Source organism: Eschrichtius robustus, chromosome 13, assembly GCF_028021215.1.
Source record: "Eschrichtius robustus isolate mEscRob2 chromosome 13, mEscRob2.pri, whole genome shotgun sequence".
Lineage (NCBI taxonomy): Eukaryota > Metazoa > Chordata > Mammalia > Artiodactyla > Eschrichtiidae > Eschrichtius > Eschrichtius robustus.
In genome coordinates, this window is record NC_090836.1 from 79295048 (window position 1) to 79306535 (window position 11488).

Sequence of the window (11488 nt, forward strand, 5' to 3'; positions counted from 1 at the left end):
CTCCCGTGGACCTGAGAGATGTCAAGAAGGTAACCTGAATGTCCTTCTGCCTCCATCTCACTCATCTTGTTTACTTACAGAGTGTTCATGATGACTAAGACTTTGGAATCATAGGTACTAATTCTAGAAAGTATCATAGAGATAGTTTAATCCAGGGGTTGCAAACCCAAAGGTCTATAGTGGCCAGATGGGTTATCTAATTGAAAGAAGATAACGAGGTGGGGCCTGGGGAGAACAGCAAAGAATAGGCTCATCTGAAGACAAGCGCAGATACTCAGCTCAAGCTGGCTGTTGCCAACTGGTGTCTAAGGCCCAAAGTCCTGATCTTCTGGGGTTTTCCCCCCAAAAAAGATGACTTCAGATTTTCATGAGCTATCTCTCAAAAAACAAATTTAATTGTGGTAAAATATACATATAAAATTTACCATCTTAACGATTTTTAAGTGTACAGTTCAGTAGTATTAACTACATTCATGTTGTGCAGCCAGTCTACAAAACTCCTTTCATCTTGCAAAACTAAAACTGTACCCATTAAACAACTTACCATTTCCTATTTCTCCCAGTCCCTGGCAACCACCATTCTATTGGGTTGGCCAGAAAGTGCCTTCAGTTTTTAAGTAAAAGTAAAAGACACATTTTTCATTTTCACCAAGAACTTTATTGAACAACGTATTCACCCTTTTTTTCCACTACCTTCTGCCATTTTTGGGGTAACTTCATAATTCCATCTTCCCAAAACTTTTTACTTTTTTGAGCAAAGAACTGTTCCAGGTGCCTTTTACAGTCTTCCAGGGAATTGAAATTTTTTCCATTAAGAGAATTTTGTAAAGACCGAAATAAATGGAAATCTTAAGGTGCAATGCCTGGTGAATACGGCGGATGAATCAGAACTTCCCAGCCAAGCTGTAACAGTTTTTGCCTGGTTATCAAAGAAACAGGTGGTCTTGCGTTATCCTGATGGAAGATTATGCGTTTTCTATTGACTAATTCCGGACACTTTTCGTTGAGTGCTGCTTTCAGTTGGTCTAATTGGGAGCAGTACTTGTTGGAATTAATCGTTAGGTTTTCTGGAAGGAGCTCATAATAGAGGACTCCCCTCCAATCCTATCATATACATAACACCACCTTCTTTGGATGAAGACCGGCTTTGCTGTTGTTGTTGTTGGTTTATTTTGCTTGCCCCACGATCTCTTCCATTCCACATTATTGTAGTGTCCACTTTTCATCGCCTGTCACAATTTGTTTTAAAAACGGAACGTTTTCATTACATTTAAGCAGAGAATCGCTTGTGGAAATACAGTCAAGAAAGTTTTTTCCGTTTGAATTATGTGGAACCCAAACATCAAAGCAATTAACATAACCAAGCTGGGGCAAATGATTTTCAGCGCTTGATTTGGATATTTTGAGCAGGTCGGCTATCTCCCACATGGTATAACGTTGATTGTTCTCACCACCAACAGTGCACAAGGGTTCCAGTTTCTCCATATCCTCACCAACACTTGTTATTTTCTGTTCTTTAGGTATACCTAACGGGTATGCAGTAGTTATCTCATCATTGTGGTTTTGATATTCGTTTCTCTAATAGTTAGTGGTTTTGAGCACCTTTTCATATGCTTTTTGGCCATCTGTCTGTCTTTAGAGAATTGTTTACTCAAGTCCTTTGCCCATTTTTTTATCAGATTATTTTATTGTTGTTGAGTCAACTGTTAAATGATAGACACTAATTCAAATTTTGTAAATTAAAAAAGAAAAAACTACTACACAGACAAAACACATGCTTTCAAGCAATATATGGCCCAGAGACCTCCATTCACTGACATAATATACGTCCAACACCCTCATCCTGCAGACAAGGAAACCAAAACCTAGATCATAAAGTCAACATGCCCACGGTTGCATGTGGCTGTCTGGTGTCTGAGACAGAACTAGACCTGAGGTCCTCCAACTCAGGCCTTTGGGACATTTCTTAGAACACTCACCAGAGCCAAAACCTCTGATTTGTAAGAGGTTCCCACTTGCTAAAAATTCATGACTCGACTCAGTGATTTGTGGGAGAAAGTGCAAAAGGCAATAACTCAAAATGTTCTCCCCCCAACTCAAAAGAAGATAAATATGAGGTGATGGATGTGTTAATTAACTACATGGGAGGAATCCTTTCACAGTGTATATGTATATCAAATCATCATGATGAACACTTTCAATATCTTACTTTTTTTGTCAATTAAGCCTCACTAAAGTTGGAAAATAAAAGGCAATAACTCAAGGCAAAGTCAGGCTGAATGGAACATTCTCTGCCCACAGCCTCCTCCTTCCTTCTCTAGAGGTAGCAACAGAGGGCTGGAAATCCATTCATCCTCAGTTAACAGTGGACAAAGGGGAGCCTGTCTGGTGTGTTAGTCATTGATTGGAGGTCCCCGACTTCTAGCTCCACTCACTCTCTACCCCAGAAGTGACTTCTCTTTATTGCTATTTCTGAACTGGAATGTGACCCTCCAGCTAGGCAGGGCTGAGGGCATGTGGGGGACACGAGTGGATATTAGAACTATAATTCTGCTGGAGTCTGACTTGTGGATTTCCCAAGAGGACGCATGGCAATGAGAACTTGGAAAGGTTGTTATGGAGGGAGGAAAAACGAGGAGTATTCTTAAAAAGAAATGGCGAAGATGTGAAGATGTCCCACCTAGAAAAAGGTCTGGCCTTTCTTTTTCTGGGTCAGACTCATGACTTGCTGGTTATGGAATAATGGAGTGTTTCAGCCCCTAACTTACTGTGTGTCCTGAGGCAAAATTCTGTACTCCTTCTGAAACAGGAGGGGAGGGGGCAGGGCACAACCTTTGAAAAAATGACATAGCCTGAGGATGTGACATAAACTGATTAGAACCAAATGGGTCCAAGATGGTGGGTGAGTCGACTTCCACTAGACCTTGAGCCTCATTATAAGCTCACTGTAACACATTAGCAGGCTAAATGACACACCCACAGGCGCCATGACAGTTCCAAGGCCAACCATAATGGTCAAAAAGTGGGCAGAGGCCCAATTCCTGGAAATCCCTCCCATTCCTGAAATAGCTGGAATACTCCTCCAACTCATTAGCCTATGAAATTACCCACACCTATAAAAACTGACAACCCCATACCCTGGTGCATTTCTCACCTTCTGAGATGGCTCACACTCTGTCTGTGGAGCGTGTTTCTCTCTAAATAAATCCACTTCTTACTTATCACTTTGTCTCTCACTGAATTCTTTCTGCAATGAGACATCAAGAACCTGAGCTTCATTAAGTCCTGAGACCAGATGTGTGATCTCAGTTAAAAGAACATGGGTTCGGGGGCTTCCCTGGTGGCGCAGTGGTTGAGAATCTGCCTGCCAATGCAGGGGACACGGGTTCGAGCCCTGGTCTGGGAAGATCCCACATGCCGCGGAGCAACTGGGCCCGTGAGCCACAACTACTGAGCCTGAGCGTCTGGAGCCTCTGCTCCGCAACAAGAGAGGCCGCGATAGTGAGAGGCCCGCGCACCGCGATGAAGAGTGGCTCCCACTCGCCGCAACTGGAGAAAGCCCTCACACAGAAACGAAGACCCAACACAGCCAAAAAAATAAACATAATAAATAAATAATAAATAAAAATTAAAAAAAAAAAAAAAAAAAGAACATGGGTTCAAAATATCGTATAGTAACGCATATATGTGGAACCTAGAAAAATGGTACAGATGAACCGGTTTGCAGGGCAGAAAAAGAGACACAGATGTAGAGAACAAATGTATGGACACCAAGGGGGGAAAGTGGTGGTGGGGGGGCGGTGGTGGGATGAATTGGGAGATTGGGATTGACATGTATACACTAATATGTATAAAATAGATAATAAGAACCTGCTGTATAAAAAATAAATTAAATTAAATTAAAAAAAAAAAGAACATGGTTCAAGTCCCAGTCTGGGTTGCACAGTTTCACTTCTACATGTCTTTTCATAATATTGGAGAAAAGTGACATAGCTGCAGAATTTTGTCATGCTAATTGTGGCATTTAGTCACACTAAAAGGACATAAATTACATATCCATGCCATCCTGACTTGCCTGGTGTCCCCTGCTCCACTAGCCTCTTGACCAACTTCAGCTGCCTTTGGTGGTTCAGGAATTGAGGGTTTGAGGAGTTAGAGCAGAGGCAGTAGCGACTGTAAAACACCGAGAGACCTCATTCAAACTCACGTGTTCCTAGAGACCGGTTTGAAATTGCTGGTCACCTGGAGCAAACCACCAGACAACAACTCCAAGCTTTGTGTTAGATGTTGCTGTAGAATTGCTACTTGCCAGTTCCCTTGTGGTGAGGGCCTGGGGTGGTGCAGAGGAAAGTTTTGAAAAAGCACTTGGGAGATCCTCAGACAAAACTGCTCACTATACCAATAGTCTGCTACCAGTTGTATTACCCACCATCTAGGGTTGAGTATTGATGATTTCCCAGCACAACCATGATTCAAGTCAGTCTGAATGATGCCTTTTTATTACCAGGGTTGGAGCTGGCCTTGCTCAGTCTCCTGCTTCCTTAACCATCCACTGTTCTCCCTGGAATAAGCTCAAGAGAGTATGTTTGACAAGTGTTTGCCATAGCCAGTAAATTGTCCAATATGGAGCACAACTTATTAGAAAGGTGTGCCCAGGTTTGCAAGTGTTTTACCTTGTTGATATGTCATCAGGATTCAGCCAGAAATGAAATTTTATTATAATCTCGATCAGGGCAAAGGCCATGGCTCACTCATTTTTCTATTCCCAGCATAGAGCACAGGGCCTGACCCCTAGTTAACTCCTAATCATCATGCAGTTCCTTTATTCATTCAAACGCTGATTGAGCACACAAGGTGTACAAAACATGGTCCCAGGAACGGGGCGGGAAGGACAACAAAGCTCAAGACAAGTTAGGCCTCTGCCCTAAGAATGTTTCCAAGCTTGACGAGCTTCACCTCCTGCAGGAAACTTCCCTGTCCCCACCATCTGAAGACTCAGTGCTGATCCAAAAGAAAGCACTTACTACAGGGTACTATAATTACCTGTATGGATTTCTTGAGTACAGGACTATGAATTATTCATTTTTGTAACCCCAGTGCCTAAAACAGAGCTTGGTACTCAGAAGGTACTCCACAGATGGTTGTAATGACTGAACCCATACTTCCCCTCTGACTTCCACTAAGAGACTCGTGTCCTGGAATGCGCAATGTCGCTCTCTTGGTTTGTCCCTCATGCCAACCACCTGCTCAATAATTGCCCACTTACTGACCTGGCTGCATCACTAGACTGTAAGTTCTCCAAGAGCAAAGGACCACACCTTATTTATGTTTTATCCTAACATCCAGCAATAGTAGGCAGACCATAAATATTTGCTAGATCGTTGAACAAATAAGTTGAATTATAAATAAAATGAAAGATGCTTAGATATACAAATGATATGCAATTACAGATATAATGATAGTTCTGAAGAGTGATATAAGATTATTCTGACATCTGTGATCTTTTGTTAGAGTGATGGTGGTGGTACTCTTAACTTACAGCAAAACCCTACCAGAGAGATACTGAAATCTGTCAACAGTTGCACCATTATGGTTTTCATTCACAGCTCATGCAGTGAAAACACTTCAACCCATCTTTACTTAACCAACTCATTGGATTGATATAGATCTCCATTTCCTCTCTAAAACACACTGAAAGGGTACAGCTGGAAGGGTCTTCATTTGTGTATCTGCTTCTGCTCCCACCAGCTGAGCTGTATGATTTCTAAGACTCAATTGACTTTGTTCCCACTCACATTTATGTCCATTGTAATTGCTATTATACTTTTCAATTCAATTCAATATTGTAGAAGCTGATGAAATAGGAATGCAAAACAAGAGTTGTTATTTTACAGAAATGAACTTGAATGTATTAGGAAAGGTTGATAAGATAAATCATTAAAAATATTTTCAGATTAGGGGTGAGCTAGTAAACTGAAAGTCTGGGGGGAGAAAAATCTATGGAGATTCTACACTCAAAACTGGAAAATGTGCATAATACTTTATGGAAAGAGTTTGTGCAAAAAAGACAACATAGAACTTGAATCAGCCAACCCATGCTGAAAGAAAACCTTAGTTTAGAGGCCTAAACCAAAACTAGACAAATGAATCTACCTTATATGTCGTGAGTTGCATAAAAACATTTAAGATTTGTAGGTATCATATCCTTTATGACTATCAACTTTTACAGTTTTTTTTTTTTTTTTTTTTTTTTTTACTGATTGCTGGTCTACAGATCTGGAGAGATTTTCTACTGTATGTTGGATCATTCAAAGGCTCCATCTAAAAATAGTAACTCACCAGGAAGATCCTGGTAATCCCATCCTCCTGGCCTCCTGCCCTAATGACTAGAGTAATAAAGGATGGTTCTGGTCACATTTCCATCTTACCATTTTCTCTAACACCCTGATTAAGATAGGAGAATCTAACCAATTGTAAGGCATTTAGACGTCTGTTTCCAGATCTCTCTAATTTTTTTTCACTCTAACATTATACTGAAAACGAGAAACAATTTTCTTGAACAGAAGCTCTCTCTAGAGAAAAGGAAAATGGGTAACTGACTTTTGTTGAGTTCTGCCTTCTGAGAGCAGGTTCTTTTCACATCTAATCTCATGTAATCTTCACAGACACTCTGGGAGTTTGAGCTCATGGGCCTCATTTTATAGATGAGGAAACTGAGGTCCTGAGAGTTTAAGCAAGGTCACACAGCCAGTACTAGAGAAGTGGCATGTGATCCACTGTGAGCCAATATACTTCCCCAGCCACCAAATTATCTCTCATGACTTGCCCCAGATCTGACATCCCTTTTTTTTTTTTTCTTCATAAATAAAGCAGTATTGTGGCTATATATTGTATTTCTTCCCCCAAAGCTCCAGCCACTTCAAGGGGATTTTTTGGTTTCATTATTGGTATATGTCCAAGCTGAGCATCTCCTTTGCCCTCCTCCAACCTGGCTGGGGCTGCCTATGCCCTGTGAAAAGTTCCTGTGCCCTATGTTACGTTCCAGCTCTTCTAGAAATTCTTCAGGCTACCCTCCACCCATCCACTTTCAACTCTCTCTCTCCGCTATAAGTTGAATTCTGTCTCCCCAAAAGATACTGAAGTCCTATGAATGTGACCTTGTTTTGAAATACAGTCCATGCAGATGATCAGGTTAAAATGGAGTCATTAGGGTGGGCCCTAATCCAATATGACTGGTGTCCTTATAAAAAGGGGATATTTGAACACAGACGCAAACAGAGAAAAGACAATGTGAAGACACAGGGAGGATGCCATCTACAAGCCAAGGAGCACCTGAGGATATCAGAAGCTAAGAGAGAGGCTTGGAACTGTTCTTCCTCATAATCTTTAAAAGAAACTAATCCTGCCAACCTCTAGAACCATGAGACAATAAATTTTTGTTCTTTAAGCCACCCAGCGTCATTGCAGACCCAGGCTTCTAATACATTCTCTCTCGTTCCCTCTCTCTCTCTCTCTCTCCCTCCTTCTCTTTCTCTGATCTGGTTTCCATAGATTCCCTGGACCAGGGTTTGGTTTCTCTCAGAGACAGGGCCTCCCGCTCTCCCTGCCTTGCAGAACAGTCCCCCGGGGACACCTGCTCCTCCCCACCAACAATGCAAGCTCCCAGCACACCAAGGTCAAACCCTGGCCCAGTTACCTAGGCTCCCAGTTGGGAAGGGGGGTTCCAAGGGAAGGGAGATTGTACAGCAGTAGAACAGTCACCTCTTTTTTCATTTTGATTTGTCAACTAAATAGGATTATAATGCAAGGCAGACACCACTGTATAGAATGCCCTTTTGTCACATAGGTTAGAACTGTTATCCTAACTGTTCCTTGCTGACCTAATATCTTCTATTTTGTGTCCTTTATTACTATCACATGGTCAGACTCCAACAAAGCCTTTCCCTGAAATCACCAGGAGAATCACAAAATTAATTAAAAGCTGCAAAGCACTCATCAAGTTTCTATCACAAAATTCTTTGGTGTCATCTTGACCAAATCTCTCCAACATTCTAACTGAAGTTGGGAGTGAGACATTAATCATTGTCACCACAATGCATCATACTGGGTTTTAGTATTTAATCATTTTTCATTTGAAAGATGCCTGAAGGTAGGTGGTTTTAATGCATGTTTTAAACACATCAGAAATTCCCATCCTTAGTTGTTTCAAACGGGACCACACATAGTTCTAGTCTATTCAGGTAACAAATATTAATCAAGTACCTACAAAGTGGCAGGCACTGTTTTAGTCACAGTGGCAAACAAGATAAAGCCCTTGCCCTCCTAGAGCCTATTATAGTCTAATAGCAGAGATAGGCAATAAACAAAAATATATAAAATTGGATCTCAGGTCATGATAAGTACTACGGGGAAAAATAAAGCTACCATTATTTGTTCAATATCAGTCTTCCCTTTAGGTTATAACTTTCATTAGGACAGTGGCCATGTCTGTCTCAGTGCTAGCTCATAGTATGCATTTTTATTTATTTATTTTTGGCTGTGTTGGGTCGTCGTTGCCGCATGCAGGCTTTCTCTAGCTGCAGTGAGCAGGGGCTACTCTTCATTGCGGTGTGCGGGCTTCTCATTGTGGTGGCTTCTCTTGTTGTGGAGATGGGCTCTAGGCACATGGGCTTCAGTAGCTGCAGCACGCGAGCTCAGTAGCTGTGGCACACGGGCTTAGTTGCTCCATGGCATGTGGGATCTTCCCAGACCAGGGATCAAACCCATGTCCCCTGCATTAGCAGGCGAATTCTTAACCATATAATGCATTTGATAAGGGTTGTTGAATGGATGAATGATGGATGGACGGATGGATGGATGGATGGATGGATGGATGGATGGATGGATGGACGGACAGATGAAGCAATGGATAGATGGAACTCAACATGCATTTTGGGCTCCTAAGAAGCCATGTATATCCTACACTGAAAATTCATTGGTTCAGATACACATTTTGTGAGCCCCCATTGTGTGCCAGAAACAGGCTAGACACTGAGAATGAAGACGGATAAGATAACGTCCTTTCCTGGGACTTCCCTGATGGTCCAGTGGTTAAGAATCCACCTTCCAGTGCAGGGGATGCGGGTTCGATCCCTGGTCGGGAAACTAAGATCCCACATGCCGCGGGGCAACTAAGCCCACATGCTGCAACTACTGAGCCCGTGCGCTGCAACTAGAGCCCGCACGCTGCACCTACTGAGCCCGCACGCTCTGGAGCCCGCATACCACAACCAGAGAAGCCTGCACGCTGCAACAAAGAGCCTGCGTGCCACAACGAAGACCCAGCGCAGCCAAAAAAATAAAAAATAAAAAAAATAACATCCTTTCCTTCAGGGAGCTCACACATAGACTTCTAAAAGTACAAGGACCCTGTCATGGAGGTATATATGTGGTACTCTCTGCTTCTTTGGGGGAGATGGGGGAGAGTTAGAGGGGATGGTGGTACAAGAAAGGGGTCCCAAAGGAAGTGAAACTTGAACTGAATCTCGAAGAGACTGCCAGGTCCAGAAAAGGCATTCTGGGCAGAGGGACCAGCATGGGCAGAAGCTGGAGACAGGAAAGTCTAGGGACACCAAGGCCATCTTTTGTTAAAACAGGAACACAGGGAGGAATGATGGAGGCTGGAAAATGAGGCAGAAGCCAAATATTGATTGCCTCCTCGGCATATGTCAGCTCTTTCACTGCAGAAATCCCGTGAGCTTATCAGACGGGTTCTAAAGGTTAGCAAAGCTAAAGGATTGGGGATATTGAAGTAGTTAAATGAGTAGTTGCCTAGAAACCTTGTTTGGCACAAAAGCGTCTTGTTTTCCCTCATGCTGCTTTGTTTCCATGCTGGGCTATCAGATTCTGCATCTTCCTGTGTCTGAAAACCATAGACCGTCCTCTGGGCAGGCCTAGGTGAGGCCACTCAAGCGGTCCGTTTGTCTGACTGCAAACCTACTAATCCCGGATTCAAATCTGCTCTGTTCCCCGCGCACTGCACCTCACTGCCCCAAACCTGCTCCGCTGGTTTAGGCTGGCCTCCTCCAGAAAGGAGAAATGTTTAGACACTGGTGGGGAAGGAGTGCTCTGCTGGTCTTGGGGAGCTGCCTGCAGGGAAATGCAACCTATCCTAAGGTCAGGTCACTTTTTACCTTACATTTACAAAGGGAAAGAGCATCTTAGTGACTCTATTTACTTGAGAACCCCCAAATTTAATGGTGCCCCAGTATGTATAATCATGTTCATTTTTCCCTGTAGAAAACATGGAAATTAGAGGGAATACAAAGAATAAAGTTAAAATTACAGTAAATCAATCTCTTAGAACCATTGTTAATGTTTTGGAATATTTCCTTGTAGCCTTTGTTTTTATGAACACACACACACACACACACACATCAAAATTCATCTATTTAGCTCCTACCACAGTGTCTGAAACATCTATGCGCTAATCAATGTTCAGTGAATAAATGAATGGATATCATTTCATTTTTACACATTTGTAATGATACATACAGTATGGAATTTTGCTCATTATAATAAGTGTATTTTTTATGCCATTGTGAAATCCTTTTTTATGACTGCACAAATACTATTGTGTGAAATAATGCTGACTGTCTAATACATAACCCTACATTTAAATCTCTGAAGATTTCCTTAAGCTAGATTCCTAGCTGCAAAAGAGAATAAACATTTTTGAGTTCCTGGGTCATTCAATGTTGATGAACTTTCCAGGTTGAATTCCAGGTTGAAGTGATTCTTCACATGGAAACCCAAGTAGTCCTCTGAGAACTCTCTGGCAGGCTGCATGCAGCTGCTTCCCATATGCTGGGTGACGGACCCTCTTTCGTGGGCCTTGGCCCCATAATCTTCTCAGACCCCAGATAGCCTCACTTGTCCAGCATCCTTGGGCCATCCCCAGGCTGGACCTTGCTGGATTAAGCTCCAGCTCAATTGCTCTGGTCCTCCACAAAGGATCAAGGGAGCTGGTCCTCAGTATGGCATTCCATTTAGTTTTCACTTTGGCATTGTCTTTACTGATTTCCTGCTCTTTAACCATATCTATGCTGAACGACTTCTGTGTCACAAAGCTATTGCTTTTCTTTTTCCATCCTATGTGCAGTTTGAGGCGAGGATTTAAAAGGATGACTATGTCCCCATTTAGGACAACATAACTTGTACTAAAAAATATCATTTGACTGATATTCTGTGCCTTTGGTGACACCATGATATATGCCATTCCAACTGCATTCTTCAAACGTGCACGTTACTGTGTTATACCCTGGAAAGAATTTTTTTAAAGATTAAATCTCTGCCTTACAGAATTCAGATTCACCACTCTGACATCTTTACCTAAAAGTCATTTCCCAGGAAGCCTTTCCTGACTATCTTATTTACATTTGTAACCCCCTTCTTCCTCTACTTAATTCTTTTCACAGCATATCACGTCTCACCTATTATATGTCTTACT